Source organism: Monodon monoceros, unplaced genomic scaffold, assembly GCF_005190385.1.
Source record: "Monodon monoceros isolate NGI ecotype Baffin Bay Population unplaced genomic scaffold, NGI_Narwhal_1 Super_Scaffold_1, whole genome shotgun sequence".
NCBI lineage: Eukaryota > Metazoa > Chordata > Mammalia > Artiodactyla > Monodontidae > Monodon > Monodon monoceros.
In genome coordinates, this window is record NW_021703765.1 from 59,859,512 (window position 1) to 59,878,353 (window position 18,842).

An 18,842-nucleotide genomic window follows, 5' to 3' on the forward strand; every position below is an offset into this window, starting at 1 on the left:
ACCAAACAACTCTATGAAATGAATATATGTCTACATTTAGGAACTGAAGCCCACACAACGTCAAGGGGCTCAGGCTGCCATGGTGACTGATTTTGGCAAAACTGTGGCATGTTCTCCTTTTCTGTAGAGAGGAATTTGAAAGAGCATCAGACATTTTACGATTCTGCTTTGTTGAGTTGTAGGGCGCACATAGTATCTGGAGAGCCGCCGTTCCTTGAAGAAAATCCATCACTTGCAGAGCGGTGTGTTGGGGTGTCTTTCTGTCCAGAGCTGGGAAGACTTGGAGGGAATAGTTATGGCTGATGAGTAACCTTTCCCTCCGCGTCGTTAGTTTTCTTCCTGAGACTCGCTCGTGTGCAGACGGTAGTGGGGTGGCGACTCTGAGCACTGACCTTCTCCTGTAAAGGACTCGTGGAGAAGCCCCGTGTCACTCTTCCACATGGATGTTCTCCCCCCAGGCCTGATTTGCTCCCTTCACAGGGAACCACTCAGTCTGGCTGGTGCCCAGAGCCAGGGCCTGAGCCACGGAGCTTTTGAATTTGGATCCTGGTTCTTTGTCTGATTCACGTAACATCCCAGGAAGCCACTAATGCTTCTGGGCCTCTGCCTCCTTATTTATAGAATGTGGGCCATGAAGTTGAAGGACCTCGTGGAATCCAGGGAAAACAATTTTATGTAAAAAGAGTTTTGTTTTTTTTTTTAAAGGAAGGATGATAGGAAAATTACAAGAAGTGCCTGTATTCTCTGGCTCTGTGAGTCCTAAAAGTTGGCAGGTTTTCCAGTCGTGTGTAGCGGGCAGCTCGGGTTGCTGGGGAGAGAGCGTGGGGCTCTTCCTCCCTCCGGCTGGAGCTCTGCTCCTGATAGTCACGTGTTGTTCCTGCTCCCCTGGCTGGTTTGACAGTGAATGTGGTCACGTGCAGCTCTCACAGGAGAATGAGGGCTGGAGGAGCCGGGCATGTGTAACAGGGGACCCCCCTCCTGGGGGCCAGTTGGGGAAGGTCCCCCAGAGTGGTCAGGGCCCAGGAAGACGAGTGAGATGGCTGTTTCAGAAGAGTACGTGGAGCCCAGCTCTCTAGGCCCTCCTTAGCTGGCCAGCCCAACCGGAAACCCCTCCTCTGGTCCTCCCTAGGGGTCGTGCCTCAGCTGTCCATCCCAGGAGCTGCAGCCCTGGGACGCGGCTGCCGAGAGAGTTGCCTGTGAGGCCATGGAAGGCAGCTCGTAAAGCAGCTCCAAGAGGAAGAGGGAAGAAGAGAAGGAAGAGAGGGTGGGACAGAAAGACCTGAGGAGGGGCACGCAGCTCACAGTCCAAAATGTAGAGGAGCCTGTCCCCACACTCCTCAGCTGTGTCACTGCCCCCACAGGGGTGAAGAGCGTGCCCCGCCTAGCTCCTGAGGCTCCCAGCTCACTGCCGGTTTCTCCTAGGTGGTCAGCTCTTCTGCCCCCTGGGAGGGGAAGGCCCCAGCCCGTCGGGGGGCCTTGGGATAGTAGGCACTAAAGAATGGAAAGCAAGAATGGTTCAGCCTGGAGAAATGGGGGTAGTTAGGACAGTGCCTGCCCCGTTAGTTCAGGCCCAGGTAAGTGGTTGCAGTTGTGACTGTTCCTGCCCCAGTTGTGGGCCATGCACACTGCCCTCTGTCAGCTCCCCACACACTTGCCCTGAGCCACCCTCTTGGAGCTCCTCCCCAGCTCTTATTTTCTTATCTGCTTTTAACTCATAGTTTTCCCAAGAACTCTGTTTCTTTACAAATTTGGCCTTGTCCCAGCTGTGTCAGCCCACCTGAATAATAATCATACTACTGGCAATAGTGAAACGATAACTGTGGCCGACCTAATGTTCTAGCTGTGTTGCCCCGCCCTTCTTCACCGCAGCTCTGAGGCCGGTGTTGGTGTGCTGGTGTCACTGCACAGGGGGCACACTCAGAGTAGCCAGGAGTTAGATTGAGCCGGTGGCCTTTCCAAACCTCCTAGTGGTATGTGCGACCCTGGCTGCACACGGGGGTCACCTGGGGAGCCTTACCACTGACTGGGTCTCATTCTCAGAGATGGGAAGCTAACTGGTCTCTGCTCACTTAGTCCTGCTACGTTAGGGCTGCATCCTAACAAGAGCTCAGGTGCTTGGGGCACAGGAAAGTCTGGGAAGCACCGGGAGCATCGTGGGGCAGGTGTCAGAGTTGAGGGGCAGGTTCCAGAGTCAGTTCTTGATAAAAGAAACCGACTTGTCCTTATTCCTTCAACAGGAATGATTGAATTAACTAATCGGCCCACCCTTCAGAAAGCTGTCGAGTGCTGACTGTTATTTATCAGAGCTGGGTACACTGGGTCAGTGGTTTTAGCTTCCCAGTATCTCTAGGAAGTAACAAGTGATAAAAGGAAGGAGACCTAAGTGATGGCCTTCTCTCGGGGTGGGTCCCTGGGGACTCAGCTTACAGATTTGTTCTCTGTCTGCTCTTCATCATTCTTTGTCCGCATAGTTGGTAACAGTTACTTACAGTGGCGTAGGATGAAGGGGCTGAACCTGCATCCCTGCCCCGTGGGCGGGTTGAGCTGTGGTCTCAGATGGAGGTGAGCAGGGGGCTTCCCCTCCCCACTTGATTTACTGTTCTTATGTTTTTTGACTTTAGTCTTTCTTATCCCAGGGCAACTGAAAACTATCATCTTAGCTTCTGGAATTGAAGATGCTAATGAAAAAAGTCTTGCCTTACGTATCTTAAATGATAAAGGGGTTAAGGCATTTTTCCTTGGCTTAAATCTTGTTTTTGCTAGACAAAAGTCACTATACAGTTAACCATACCTCCACTGAAAAAAATTTATCAGTTTGTATTTTATGTTCTGATTCTCTTGGAAGTGGGGGTGGGAGGGGCTCCAGATTTCTTAGGATGTAAGGAAGGGCTTAGCGGCTGCAGTCTGGCTGGGAGGGAGGCTGGGAGGCCTGTGCGAAGCTGTGTTTGCATGGCAAGTCCATGCTTGTTTGGAGCGTGTGAAATTACCTTGAAGGTGGTAGAAGCTGGGAAGTCCCCTCCCCCATGCACTGCTGGCTGCCTGCCCGCCCACGTGGTTAGAAGTCCCCTCTATGTCTTGCTTCCTGTGTGCATGCAGGTGTACCCACATGGATACGTACTGTAAAGTCAGCTTTCTAATTATGATTTTCTTTGGCTAATCCTTGCATATAGGAATTTATACATTGTTTTAAATTTTCTCAGCACATGTAATTTAGAAATTATTTTAATCACTTAGATACTATTCTTTTTAACAAACTCAGGTTTTTCCTTTTACAAGTAATGCCTGCTCATTGTAAGAAAATTTTGAAAGCAAAAAAAAGTTGAATGAAGACAAATACTTGGCCACACACAGTCCTGCCATATGAAGCTTTCCCACTGTTAACATTCTGGCTTGTGTCCTTTCAATCTTTCCTGTGCGTTTCTTCTTACAGAACTGTGTTCATAATATATATTCAATTTTATAATCTCAATCCCTTTTAACTTTACATTATGAGCATTTTCATTATAAGTTTGATTTTAAATTGTTGCATAATATTCTTTTATGTAAGTGTACTTGAGTTTCAAAATTGTGCTCTTATTGTTGGATATTGCAGTTTTGGACAGCTTTTATCCTTATAAATAATGCTTTGGTGAACACCTTTGTGCAAAAAGCTCTTCTGTATATCGGGCTATTTCCTTTGAATAAACTCCCAGAAAAAGAATTATTGGGTCAAAGATGTGAACTTTATTAAGGTGTGTGATTGAATTTTTGAAGGGATTGGTTGGTCCCAGCTTCTGAGGCTGGCTGAGCTCAGTCCCCAGGTGCCTGTCCACGGCGGCTGCAGCCTGTCCTGAGAGTCACACATGTTGGTGACTCTGTAGCATGCCCCCCCAGGAGGGTCTCCTGAGTATGGCAAGGCCCAACGACAGTGCTGCTATTTCAGGCAGGTGAGAAGGCAGGTGACCTGGGGTCTCTGCTTTGGTTCCTCCCACTGAGCTTTGGTTCACGCAGGCAGTGATGTAAGTGGATAGACTCATGTGACATCAAACCTGCAGCGCCTCTGGGCAGAGAGAAATGGAAATCCTTCCAGCGGGGTACAGCTAGCCCTCTGCTGAAGCGTCCCAGCCGTGGGAGATTTCCTCTGAGGTTCACTGTACTCTGGTGAGTGGAAAGCATCCTGCCTGGGTTGTCACCTAAAGCTGATGCAGGTTTGAGACCCTGTTCCTCCCTGCCCCCAGGGCTGCCCTTAGATGCTCAGTTAACCTTCTGAGGCTCTGAATCTTTCCATTCAATGCAGAAAGACATTCAACCTTGGATAACTGGGTAGATGAACCAAATTTCTGCAGAGTTTACAAGTCTTTCTTGTGAAAAGGATAACCAGACCTAGTTGTTAAATAAATTAAGGTTATTTTACTCATAAAGGAGAAAGATGAGAGTGGATATAAGTCTTCAGGCATCCGAAAGAGAGCCATTCTAGGATGCTGCTGACCAGGTTTTCTTAGCCTAATGAGCAGAATGCAAGAAGCACTTGAACTGAGCTGCTGGGATGCCTGTCCGCACCCCCACACAGTGGGATTTTTCTCACACCAGCAGGAGCGCGGGACCCTGCTGGTGGCCTGAACAGGTCTGTACTGTTCCAGGCGTGGAGCAGCCCTGAGGGATCCTGACCACCCGCTTCCCATCACCCTGACCTTCAGCTCATTACTCAGCCCTTCAAGGCTGCCGGGTTGGTTATTAGCCCATGCTTTCCAAAGCTGCCTGGAGGATGCTAGTTTTAGGAGATAGAGAGCTGTTTTTCAATAAAAGGGGTTGATGGATTGATGGCCAAATTCTAGAAGAAAAATTGGTTTCTTTACTGCATAACTTTTTTCAGTTCTTTATTAGGAAAGAGACTACAGTATGAAAGTATGAAGGTTCCAAATGGGCAGCCAGTGGGCAATATTTCCCAAGTGACAAGACCTTGAAGGCTTTTTAGAAAGAAAACCATGGAGGGACAGCCCCCCACAGCATGTGCTTCTCTTTGTGTCTGTAGTTCAGGCGACCCTGTCCTGCTGGTGCTGGGCCGTAGGGGGGCTGCTTTTACCCAGGCCCGTTCAGGGAGCTCTTGCCAGACGTGTGTAGGTGCTGCCAGTAGGACCCAGGCAGCTTTACTGTCTCCATTCTCCCCTGTCTGAGTTCCGCCTGTATTCTTGAAAGTGCAGCTTTAATTATACCTGCTCTTGCCCCCAAAATTTCTGTGGCTTCTTCTTGCTCCCTAAAGAGTCTAGACTCCTCAGCCCGTAGTTCAAGGCCCCCTGGTGATGTCTTTCTTCGTTCTCTTGCTGTGACTGAAGTTCTGGACAAAGTGGACCCCTTGTCCATCCGCAGATGGTTTCTGCATTTTGAAATACCTTGATACTGTTAGTGATGCTTTCTCATCCCCCTAATGAAATCGGAGGGAAGGGGGCAGGGCACAACCTCTAAAAGAATGACATAGCCCTTGAGGGTGTGACATAAACTGGTTAGAACCAATTAGGTCCAAGATGGCGTAAGATTCAACTTGTAGTGGACCTTGAACTCACTGTAATACATCAGCTGCATGACACACCCACCAGTGCCATGACAGTTCTGAGGCCAACCAGAAAAGGCCAAAAAGTGGGTGGTGGCCCAATTCCTAGAAATTCCCATCCCTTACCCGAAATAGTTGGAAGAATCCTCCCACTTGTTAGCCTATGAAATAACCCAGCCTGTAAAAACTAACCACCCCTTGGGCTTCCCTGGTGGCGCAGTGGTTGAGAGTCCGCCTGCCAATGCAGGGGATATGGGTTCGTGCCCTGGTCCGCGAGGATCCCACATGCCGCAGAGCAGCTGGGCCCGTGAGCCATGGCCGCTGGGCCTGTGCATCCGGAGCCTGTGCTCCGCAACGGGAGAGGCCACAACAGTGAGAGACCCGCGTACCGAAAAAAAAAAAAAAACCCCAAAACCCTCCAAAACCCAAAACTAACCACCCCATGTTTTGGGATTTCTCGCATTCTGAGATGGCCTACACTCTGTCTGTGGGATATGTTTCTCCCAGGGCTGCTCTCACTTTCTAAGATGACCCCATACCCTAGGGCTGCTCTCACCTTTTGAGACAGACCACCTGTCTGTGGAAAGTGTTTCTCTCTAAATAAATCCACTTCTTACCTATCACCTTGCCTCTTGCTGAATTCTTTCTGTGATGAGACATAAAAGAACCTGAGCTTCATTAAGTCCTGAGACCAGGTGTATGATCTCAATTAAAAGACAGTGGGTTCAAGTCCCAATCTGGGTTGTGCAGTTTCACTTAGACTCTGTCCTTCTGCCATCTTCCTCTCTGTCTCCAAGGTCTGTCTCAGGTCCATGGAATCTTTTGTGATGTGCATGGGAGAAGCCCAGGTGATCTTCTTCATTGTGGTTTAATAGATGTAAAAAGATAGATGACAATGGCATTCTGTAAAATCTCACATGCTCTGGCTTGAAGGAAGTGAGTTTACTGAGAGATGTCAGAGCACACTGGTGCGTGCCTGGTCTTAGGTCACCCTGTATAGGCTGGCATCTGGTCCTCGGTTACAAACCTGCCCCTTCCTTAATAACGTCGTTTCTTTGTGTAAATAACATAATTTACCGTCCCAAACGCAGCCCTGCTGTCTTCCCTGTAAATCATTCACCACTGTTCCCAGGGTTTTCCTGCTGTGACAAGTGTGATTATCTTCTTTTCTAGAGGCATTATGGTATTACGGTAGCCTAATGTCTGAGGAGAGTGTACATACCCATTTTAAATAAGGATAGGAAGAAATTGCAATGTTGCCTGAAATTGTATTCATTTTAAGGTTACTTAAATATGTACAACATAAAGATAATTATAAACTCCTTATTTTTATAGCTCTTAAATAGCTATAACATTAAAATATAAGAATTACAAGGTCAAAAACATTCAAATTATTATTTAGTCTGACAGATGTTTTTGTTTTGCTGAAACCTTCCATTTTCTAGCTCTTTTTATTTATAACAGTAAATCCTAAAGGGCAACTCTAATCTAGCAACTCCTTGCTAGATTTTAGGATATATACACAAAAGTCAGGGCTTTTTACTATCAGTTAAGTTAATCAGTGTTGGTTTAAGATGAATTCCTTGTCATTGAATACGCAGGGTCAAAAATGACCTACAAATTTCTTTGAAAAATGTTGGCTTTTGTCCATCATATTTCTGAAACTTGGATGTCAAAGTTACCCCTGAAGGGAGCCATTTAGCTTGGGAGAAGTCAGAGACGTATGCAGAAGGCAAGCGACTGCTTCACCGTGTGGCCTTCTGAATTCTTTTCTTGGGTCCCAGACTCTTGCTTTGTTGGTGCACAGGTGTTTCTAGAGCCTTCACGTGGACTCTCCTGTGCTTACTGTTGCAGGACGAGCTCAGAGGCCAGAGAGGGCCTGGCTTCCAGCAGGAAGGTCCTGGGTAGTCCTCCCCCCAGTTCCTGCTCTATGACCTTGACAAAGTGGCTGACCTCTCAGAGGTTCACTTTTTACAACAGCCAAGTGGAAATAATAATAAGTACGAAGTAATGTTTTGAGAAGGATTGAATGAAGTGGCATGCAAAGTATCAAACATAGAGCCTGGCATATAGTTGTTGCTCAGTAAATGTTCTTTTTCTCCCCTCACCACCTTCAAGAGGTTAGTTACACATAAAGACCTTAGAAAAACTGGGGGCTCATTGAGCCAATGTTTGATGGGAGCTCACGCCATACCTGTGGGGGGTTCACGACCGGCGCTCTGACGCCTCTCCCTGAGGTGCCCGCTCTGATGGCATCCTGAGCTATACCGTTACCTGGTGCAGTGCAGTTGTGTCACGTGCTGTCCTGGAGCTGGGAGCGTGGTCCAGAGGGCTGAGGAGTTTGCTCAGACCCCGGCCTCTGCTCCTGGAAATCTCCAGCGCATGGCTTCCTCTCTCATTCACTTATATTCCATGTGGTCGGGTTTCTGCCTTCACACTCGGGACCCTCGACCTGCCTGTGCTCAGAGATGGCCATTGGGGGATGGTTTCTCCTCCAGAGGAGGAGGGCAGTGACCCTATACAGGTGTCACACAGGCTGAGGGTGTCATGTGCCTTGTTGGGCCTAAGATGGGGTCACAGATCTCATCTGCTACTTTTTGGGACACCATATTCAAACGTGAAAACCCAGAAACGGGATGCAGAAATAAACACGTTTACCATCTGGGTGGATGTTTTGTGGTTCCATTTTAAAATTTGAACCAACAGCAATGAATCTGGTAACAGAGAATAATCACTTTGGTATTATTCTAGAATGTTTCCAGAATAGCGTAAGGAAGGCACCTCTTGGCTCCAGATGCAGGAGGGCAGTGGATGGTCCACACCTGCTGGCAGTGTTTGGGCTCAGGCTCCTTCTGCCAGGAGTAAGACGGAAAACTGTCTAAACTTGTTTTCCTTGCCCTTTTGGAATTACGCTCTCATTGAGCTCAGATGTCATATTTCACAGGGCTGATGGGAGTGAACATTAATTGTCACGCCAGGTGCTTTCACACACGTGGTCTCATTCACCTCCCTTGTGACAGCCCTGGGAGGTGTGCATAGCGACCCAGGTTTATCAATGAGGGAGCAGCACAGCCTGAAGCAGGCCTGCTTGAGGCCACGTGGACCAGTGGCCACAGCTCTGCCCGCAATGGAGCTGGATCCCGGTGTCTCCCACCTGCTGCCTCAGCTCCCCCGAGACTTGGGTCCTTCAGAATCCAGTGCAGAGTGGGGTGGGGTGGGGAGAGACAGGTGGTGACGCCCCACGCTGAGCTCGCTGGTGAAGCGCTTGTCAGTGTTGTCTGTGTTCCATCTTGGAAAACACAGCCGCTTTGTGGCTGCCTCCTGATGTGGCCTTGCCAGGCTATGTTCTCCTGCTCCTGCAGTGCTGAGGGGTGGGAGCAAGTGTGGACCAGGGTGGTGGTGACTGCCTAGCCTGTGAACGTGCTTAGTCCACAGGGTGGTATATTCCTGAAAGTGGTGAAAATGGTACATTTTGTATTACGCATATCTTGCTACAATAAAAACAAAAAGTTATGAAAAAAGGATCAGTTCTGGCTAGTGCTGCCCCTGTCCTGGTGGCCGAGGTGTTGGGACCCATAGGCAGACGGGGTGAGGGGCTTAGGTATGGATGCATTTGACGGGCAGCTCTGTCTCTCTTAAATCCATCCAAAGTGGTTGATGGCCCCACAAAGGAGCGACTCTCCTCTGGCTCTGAGTATTGAGGAGTAGTGTCTCTCCTCTGGGCTCTCCTGGCCTGTCTTCACTCTGCTTCGTGAGCAACAGCCATGTGTGAAGATGGCTTTCTCAGAAATAAAGGTTTCTGGTCAGTGAAGCATTTGTAACTGGGAGGTCAACTCTCAGCAACGAGATACGGTGGGAGTGGTGCTGACCCACCATCGCAGCATCCAGGCCCCCGACCAGCTGTGGCAGTGAGAGTGGGGTCCACCCCTGTACCTCAGGGGTTTGTCAAAGTTCCCAGCAGAATACCTTGCATAAGCACATGTGTGTGCAAGTAAATGTTAGTTGGAATTAAAGTTTGGTTTTTTTTAACGTTAAGAATTATAAGCCAGGGCTTCCCTGGTGGCGCAGTGGTTGAGAGTCCGCCTGCCGATGCAGGGGACACGGGTTTGTGCCCCGGTCCGGGAAGATCCCACATGCCGCGGAGCAGCTGGGCCCGTGAGCCATGGCCGCTGGGCCTGTGCATCCGGAGCCTGTGCTCTGCAACGGGAGAGGCCACAACAGTGAGAAGCCCGCGTACGGCAAAAAAAAAAAAAGAATTATAAGCCAAACTATCCACTAGGTAAGTGTGATGTTCCACTTTGACTGAACTGCTGAATTGGGTGCCTGGTCATGAGTAAGGGGAGAGGCAGCCGAGGGGAAGCACCAAGGAGTTCATCACGAACCACAGAAACTGCTCAGTTTGTTTTTGCTTCATCAGCAGAGGCCTCGGTCTTGCTGCAGTGCCTAGTGCCACTGTTTGCTTGTTGCCGGCCTCTGTTGATCAGCTGTGCTTGGCCAGAGACGGAGGAGCAGTGAGGAGAGAGAACCAGCACAGTGGACAGAACAACTGCAACCTGAAGCAGAAGGTTCCGGGTGCAAGGCAATGCCCTGATGCGGCTCTGCGGGCTCCTGGGGGCTCAGAGAGGAGGAGGGGAGCCCGGAGCCCTGAGAGGGAGATGCAGGCAGGAGCAGGGCAGGCACGTGGAGGCGGGCTCAGGGTTCATTCAGAGGCGAGTGAAGAGCCTTTTAAGATGTCAGGTGCAGTGACTGTCTCAGAGCTGCCGTGGCAGCCACGTCCCCAGAGGGCACAGGGATGGAGCCCGGGCAGGAGGGAGGAGGTGCTGCTCAGCTCGGGGGCATGTTTCTGTTCCCATTCACCCTCCTCCACGTTCCTAGGCAAGGCTCAAAGCTATGTCTCTCCATCTCAAAGGCACACACTTCTTCTGAGTGTAAAGAACCTGTTTTCCCTCTTGCTCAGAGCTAGAGCATGACTAAGATTGGTGAAGACCTGTCAGCATTCAGAGAGTGGTCAGGATGAAAAACAGTTAAGATACATACATCATAAATATAATTTTTACCCCGAAGTAGAATAACCTGCAAATAATAAGTTGTATAAGTTTAGCTAATAGAATGGAACGCATTGTCTTAAAAGCACCTTTTATCTGGTTGTTCAGGAGGCTGTGAGATGGCGGACAACTCTGGGCGCTTCACTCAGCTCAGTGTTTTGGAAGAAGGAAGTGGGACGGTCAAAACCAAGTTGGGATTAATGTTCCTTTCCTTTTTTTTTTTTTTGCGGTACGCAGGCCTCTTACTGCTGTGGTCTCTCCCGTTGCGGAGCACAGGCTCCGGACAAGCAGGCTCAGCGGCCATAGGTCACGGGCCCAGCCGCTCCGCGGCACGTGGGATCCTCCCGGACCGGGGCACGAACCCGTGTCCCCTGCATCGGCAGGTGGACTCCCAACCACTGTGCCACCAGGGAAGCCCAATGTTCCTATTTTTTATTGGTAGACTTTGTGTATCTTCCTTAAAAAGACAATTGCTCAACGAAGTTATCAAAATATTAGAGGCTCTCGGTGGAGAGAGGACTTTCATATTGAAGAGTATGTGCGTGGCCTCAGCTCATCCACGTTAAACGCCACTGGGAACGGTGGCTGCACGTAGGTAGCCTGGTGAGGAGGGGTGACCAGGCTCCCCTCTGCCGCAGGGGTGTGCAGATGTGTAGGGTGTGAGAGAGGTTAAAGAGGGAGACTGCTCCCGTCCCCATCACCCTGTCCAGGCTGCGAGGCTTAGCTGGTAGGGTCAGCTGCACAGCATCAGGGAACAGAGTTAAAGGTAGGCCTTGACCTGGTGAGGGAGTGGGTGGGGTAGGGGGATCCCGGGAGGAGCAGAGTTTGCAGGGAGGTAGGCTGTGAACAGGGCCAGACCTTGTTGGAGCTGGGAAGAAGGGGCGTGAGCGAGAGACGACCAACTCTGGGGCAGGCGCTCATGCACAGAGACTGCCTGGAGACGGCTACGAGGGAGAGGATGTGCCAAGGCTGGGGCGAGATGTCCAGCTGAGCTGCCTGGAGGACAGGTGGGGGTCTCCTGAGCCAGGTGGGACGGGGAGGACAAAGTGTGGCAGGGACGCCTCGTGTAGTCACGGTTGAATTGAGTCGAGGTACTTCGGGACGTGTTGGTGGAAACGTTGGGCGTGTGGTGGGGTGTGAACCTGCGTGTCCAGCTGTCATCAAGGCCGGGCGTGGGGTTTGGGATGGGCAGTGTGTGGCTGAGCACTGTGTGCGCCGCAGAGGCCTGCTCCGCCCCCCACCACCTCGATGTCTCCCGCAGGCGAGCCTGGGGCTGCCCTCCAGCCGATGCCCATGCTGACCAGCCAGCCGTTCTCGCAGAGGTGAGGCCAGCGCTTTACCGATGGCTGCAGGTAGCAGCTGGAGCTACAGAATAGGAGGAAAACATTTACAATGCGCACTGAATACATCAAATAAGGAGATCTACAGACTTAGGCAGAAAAGCAGGTTACACGCTTCACAGGTGACCCTCTCAGGGGCACAGCCTCCTCCTGCTGCCTCCTGTGTGGACGCAGCTCTGTCTCTACCTCTTCAGAGAGATGTCTGAGGCCTTCCCTGTAAAATGCCTTCCTCCCTTCCAGGAGACCCCACTTCCTGCTTCTGTCACCCTGGGATCCACCCCCCCATCATGGAGCAGGACCCACGAACTCCACCGTCAAGTGGAGCCTTGCCGCCAGGTCCCTGTGGGTGGTGCCCCAGAGCATGTTCCCCCGTGGTCTCGGGGCCATGGGAGCTGACGCTGCGTCCCCATTTCTCCCGAGTCCTCGGCTCTCCTTGCAGCCATGTGCACATGTGCGCACACTCAGCGTCTCCCGAGGACCCTGCATTTACTGCCCAGAGACCGTCAAGCCCATGGGCTCTGTTGCTGCCCATCATCACACACATGCTTCCAGACCTCGCCCAGAGCCCACTGGCATCTGAGAGGTGGAGCCTGCGCTGGGCCTTTCTGAAAGAGACGTCCACTCCACGGGCCTCATCTTGGATAACACGCTTCATAAGCTTCATCTTGTTTCTAGTGCTTCTGCATGGAAGCAACAGGGTACTTTTCATCGGGTAATCAGTGAGGGCAAGAGGGGATGAAGTTACAGAGCGATGGCTCAGAGCCAAGGAGAGAGGGGCTGGGGTAGAATGTGCCCCATGGAGGGTTCAGCAGGGCATGGGCCGTTCAGGGCAGCTGCCAGGATGCGGCCCAAGGGGACTGGGTGGATGTGGGGCTGGGCACTGAGGAAGCAGAGTCAGGGAGTGTGCACAATGCTGTCTCTTGAAGTTCAAAGCCGGAGGAAGGGCTGAGGGGGAGGGCTGGGTGAAGGAGGTACGGGGACCAGGCCGCCAGAAAGCACATGTTAGATTCAGACACACGGGGTCGTGGGTGCCCTCAGAGCAATTGGTGGCCAGATCGGTGCCTCTTCCCACCTTCGCAGAGGAGGCTCCACAGGGGAGCAGCATGGCCGTGAGGTGGAAATGAAGCCCCTTCCTAGGCCGGAGGGAGAGAAAAGACCAGATTCTGGGAGGGACTGAGACCCTCCTTCCCAGCGTTCACCTCACGTCCGGGAGCTCGTTGTTAGACAGGCAGGCCGTCTGGCCTGGAGCAGGAGAAGGAATTCCGTACTGGTGCCCCGTGTGTTATTCCAGCCCAGGCAATCCCTGGCTGCCTTTGAAGTTAGCAGAGAGTAGCCTTTGTTTCTGGGGCCCCCCATTCAACCCCTACAGCTGCCACAGCCTCCTCGCTCTCTTAAGAAAGGTCCGACCAACTGGACCTGACCGGACTCCTCAGGTCCACGCCTTGGTTCTGAATAGCTAAGGAGAGGTTCCGTGTGTGGCCACGTGTGCTGGAGACAACCCACCAACCCCTCCGGGTCTGGAGAGAGAGGTCCTGGGCCAGCTCTGCCCTTGCACCCCCTCCTCACTGCCCCCCCTTCTCAGCCCCCAGTGACTCCAGCTGTGGTGGACAGAACCACTGTAGAGCCGATTCATGAGACTTCAGCAACATGACAACATGGGGTTGGCAGTCAGGCAGTGTGGGATAGGGGGAGTTGTTTTTTCTTTGTTTAGTGTATTTTTTCCTGAAAGATTTGCATTATACTGGAAATATTTTCAAATAGTGTTTATGGAAAGAAGGGCATGTGTGTATGTTGTCCAGTCAGTTGTTAGACTGTGTGGACTTCTCTTTCCCAGCACCCATTCCTCATGGGTGCTGTCCTTCTGGCTCTCTGCCTGGTTATAGGGAGCTGTCAGCCACGGGCCCCAGAGACCAGCTACGCCAGAGCGGTCAAGAGCACAGACATGCAGGCCGGGAAGGCAGTTAGAACCAGACCATCTGATGGCAGCTCCTGCTGTACAGATCACCTCAGTGCCCGTGCCTGGCTCTTCAGCCACCAGACCATAAATCCACCTGGCCAGCTTGCTTGTTCTTTCTTTTTTTTCTCTTTTCTTTCTTTTGTCCTTTAGTTAGCAACTGAATTTGTTACTGTTGCTTGTAGCTAAGGAATACTGATATCTGTATTATTAAGCTTCTTGTAATATTTTTCCTCATAATATTTTGAAAGTTTATGTACAGTTGGCTCCTTGTCCATGGCCTCTGGATACTGAATCGAAAGATGCAGACTCCTGACTGTGGGACTTGAGCATCCGCAGGTTTTGGTGTCTGCTGGGGTCCTGGAACCAGTCCCACGAGGATATGGAGGGGCGACTGTATGTAGATCATTTAGCTACAAAGAGGACAGTGGGCTTAGCTTGGTGAACAGAAAAGCATTACTGTGTTTGCCAGAAGTAATGGTGAGAGGATAGGACATAGGGTTTTGTTCCTGTTGTTTTATACCAGAAACTGTCTCTTCCAGCACCAACTCCAAACCTAACCTAACCCTGATAAAATCTCTCCATTGGTATAACATTTTGGACTCTGAAACGAGGGAATTTAAGAAAAGACAAAGATTGATAGACAGTGAAAGGAATAGTTAGAGAGGAAAGAAGAGAGTGAAAATGAGAAGGAAAGTATGAATCAGTTATATCGAGGGCAGACTGCACCCACTAGAAGTGCGTGTCGGGTAAGGCTGTGTTAGCTTGGCCGAGGGGGACTGGCCCCTTTTCACCACAAGCCTGTAGTGGGAAATGGTATAAAATGTGTAGACAGTATATATATTAACTCTCTCTCCTCACTCTATGCATCCACATACAAACACACATACATACACACGCCATATATTTAATGTCTGGAAAGTCAGTTAACACATAACTGTCTTTATCCATTCATCCTTCAGTGGACTCTTAGGTTGTCTCCATGCCTTGGCTATTGTAAATAATGCTGCAGTGAACATTGGGGTGCGTGTATCTTTTCAAATTAGTGTTTTCACTTTCTCTGGATGAATACCCAGGAGTGGAATTGCCGAGCCATATGGTAGTTCTATTTTTAATTTTTTGAGGAAACTCCATACTGTTTTCCACAGTGGCTGCAGCAATTTACTTTACCACAGCAGTGCACAACTGCTCCCTTTCTCCACATCCTTGCGAACACTTGTTATTTCTTTTTCATGATAGCCATTCTGACAGGTGTGAGGTGGTATCTCCTAGTTTTGGTTTGCATTTCCCTGATGATTAGTGATGTTGAGCATCTTTTCATGTGCCTGTTGACCATCTGTATGTCTTCTTTGGGGAAATGTCTATTCAGATCTGCCCATTAAAAAAAATCTGATTGTTCTGTTTCTGTTGAGTTGTATGAGTTCTTTATATAGTTTAGGTATTAGCCCCATATCAGATAAATGACTTACAAGTATTTTCTCCCATTCCGTAGGTTGCCTTTTCATTCTGTTGATGGTTTCCTTTGTCGTGCAGAAACTTTTTAGTTTGATGTAGTCCCACTTAATTTGTTTTTGCTTTCGCTGCTTTTGCTTTTGGTGCAGATTCAAAAAATCATTAACAAGACTGATGTCAAGGAGCTTACTGCCTATATTTTCTTCTAGGAGTTTCATGGTTTCAGGTCTTGCATTCAAGTCTTTAATCCATTTTGAATTGATTTTTATGTATGGTGTAAGGTAGTGGTCCAGTTTCATTCTTTTGCATGTGGATATCCAATTTTCCTAACATCATTTATTGAAGAGATTATCATTTCCACATTGTATATTCTCAGTTCCTTTGTTGTAAATTAATTGATCATGTATGTGTAGGTTTATTTCTGGGCTCTCTGTTCCATTGATCTGTGTGTCTGTTTTTATGTCAATAAATACCACATTGTCTTAAGTAAATCTTTGTAATATAGTTTGAAACCAGGGAGCATGATGCCTCCAGCTTTGTTCTTCTTAAGATTGCTTTGACTGTTTAGTGTTTCTTATCTGCCTATAAGATTGGTCATGCTAATTCTCACAAAACCAGGATGTAAAGCCCACCAGTGAGATGGTGGCTAGATTCTTGGCCGCCTTCTCAGGAGTCTCACTGGAAGAAGAAAGAGCTCTTTCTACCCACTCCCCAACTATAACATACACATATCTCATTTATGACCCTTTTCCACAAGGTATCTAAAACTTTGATATCTAAGTCAGTGATATTCTAAGTAGTAGTCATCTTAAGTCATGCCATGTATGTGTGTGTGTGTGTGTATTTTATTTTTCTTTAGAGAGAGTTAGGACAGTAGTGTGCTTAAACATACGTGACCTCTTTTCCAGACTACCTGGATTCAAATCCTGGCTCTGCCATAGCAGCCTATGTGGCATGGGGTGAGTAACTTAACCTCTCTGTGCCTCACTTTCCTCACATATAACATGAGAATAATGATAATATTCATTATCATTGTTGTTTGGAAAATGCATGAGTTTATGCAGGTAAACACAGACATATGGTAAATATGTGATAAATAGTTACTGTTATCTCAAGGATGCTGCTGTTACTCAACACCTGACTGTGCGGCAACAGGCAGCTGTTAGCTTAGACTCATCTCATTTACACGACTTGGCCTCCAAATGAATTTTGCTGCCTCTGAAAACCTCAACCCACTGTCAGTGGAGTTTGCCTATGGGATCTGAGGACATTTCCAGAAGAGCTGTTCGAAAGGGTTTTGAATGATGGCGACAGTATTGAAATTTGTGGTGTGAATATACCATGTGAATATATGCCTTTCTAGTTCATTTGCTAAGCAAACCTCTGATCTTGGTTACTCCTTGTAAGTTGAACTTAATATTCTCACACAATTAATTGTCCTGAATGAGTTCTATGAAGATGGATTTCCCCCTACAGTGAGAACCTTTAGTACATATTGGTCATTTAAATACATTTTTGCTATAGTTTATAATAAGGCATAAATGTAATTTAAACATACATGCTGCTAAGCAGTTTAGATTCTATATCTTTCCTGTTACTATTCTTCCTGCTTGATGTGCAGAAGAACATTCCTGGGTTGGAGAGCCAGCCCATCAGCGCTAGTTCTCTCATTGATTTTTACTGAATTTCATGCAGGCACCAAGCTAGGCACTGGGACTATAATGGCGAAATGACTTACAAAACAGGACAACGTTTTATTTAATAAAAGCACCGCATAGTTTACTTGGACGCAGGCTTCTCCTGGGCAGCATGCCCATGTCATATACGTTTGTACAATTAAGTTATTCTTAACTGTGGAAAGAAAGAGAAGCATGCACGATCTGGTGATTTTATTTCTGCATTTTAAAAGAGTGCCATGAGGGTTTTTATGTACTTCCCTCTGTCCCTTTAAGATCCTGGAGGCCTTTAGGAATTTCCGTTTGCAGCAGGAATTTGGGCTTGGGTCAAAGTCCAGAGGGGTGAATTTCGGGTTGCACCCCCAGGAAGCTGGTACTTGGTGTGGAGCCCAGACTTGCTGGCACCGGGCGAGTCCCTGTGTTTAAGTAGCATCGTTCACAGGTGAGCAGACAGGACTCTTAAGTGTTATAACAGGGAAGGAGACACTCCAAGAAAAGAGTTTTTACGATGGGAGCCCATGGCTGGAAATGAACCAGGTGCTAACAAACAAACCCAGTTGTGTTCACCTGTATTTTTATAAGTTGATCAGGATTGAGACCATGTGTGGGAGCAGATCTTTCTTCTCTCGTACGTTCTCTGAAAACGCTTTGACCAGGACAAAGCCCTACTTTGAGGGATGATGGAGGAATGGGCTGTGACTTACTTATAGGTCCACAGCATGAGGCTCACTCTTAGATTTATCTGTTTAACACATGTTTATTGAGCACTTGCTGTATATCAGGCACTGTAGTTGTACTGAGGATACAGGGGTGAACAAGACAGAGAAAGTCCCTGCATTCAAGGAATTTACCAGTTGACCAGGGAGACAGATAAACAAACAAGCAAATCATGTGATTTCAGGTGGAAAATGAAGTGGGGAAGGAGATGAGAGATGGTGGGGAGTGACCATTACTGAAGGGGTGACCAGGGAAGGCCTCCCCAAGGAAAAGGGAGGGAAGGAGTTCTGGGCGGAGGGCTCGGGGCACTGTCCTCTTCAAATGCGGGTGAGAATCTGTGGATTTTGGCTAGCACTGTTTGCTATATGTTTAGTACATTTAAATTATGTCTCATTTTGAATCATTGCTGTTTAAATATTGTCCATCTCCCAAACACTGAGTTCACTAGAAGGACTTATATATTCGAAGTCAGTTCTTGGCCTTCAGTCTCTATTTTCTGGCACTTTCCAAGCACACTGCTCAGGCAGTGTTGGTACAAGTGTGAGAGGAACAAGCGCAGGTCGAGGCTCGGCAGTGTCTCTTCAGTCCCTGAGACATGGGCGTTAAGACGCTCGTGAGGCCCGGGCAGAGGCCCAGGGGCAAGAGGGCCGGAAAGACACTTTGCTCAGGCCCAGAACCCCAGCTTTGTCCCTCAGGGGCAGGGGCGTCATTTTGGACCAGATAGGTAGAGAACGGGATTTGTTTCCAACTCTGGTTCTCTTCCAAACCGGGCCCCTCAGCCAACACCAAGGCTGTCTCATTACACCTCCTTGCAGACGCCACCCTGCTGGCAGGTAGCACCACCAGTTCATACTGGATGTGTTGCTCTTGGGCTGCTGGACTGACCTCACAGGCAGTTTCCAAGCGTAGTTTGTCCTTATCCGGGGAAACGACATCATAAAATAGTGATGGGAATCAGCACCAAGGGACTTTGCCAAATCCGTTTTTAATCTTGCCATACTTTGTCTCTTTTCAGTTAAAATGAGAACATCTGATGCACTTTTCATGATATTTTCAGGATTAAATACTGCCTTTTAAAGAGATATGAACCAAAAATATTCTTTGTCCTTCTCTTCCAACTCTTCTCTCGAG

General features: G+C 48.8%; 1 protein-coding gene across 1 annotated transcript in view; it reads left to right on the top strand.

Moving 5' to 3' along the window:
* Positions 1–18,842, top strand: part of LDLRAD4 (low density lipoprotein receptor class A domain containing 4) — a 308,963-nt gene that overhangs the window by 148,078 nt on the left and 142,043 nt on the right.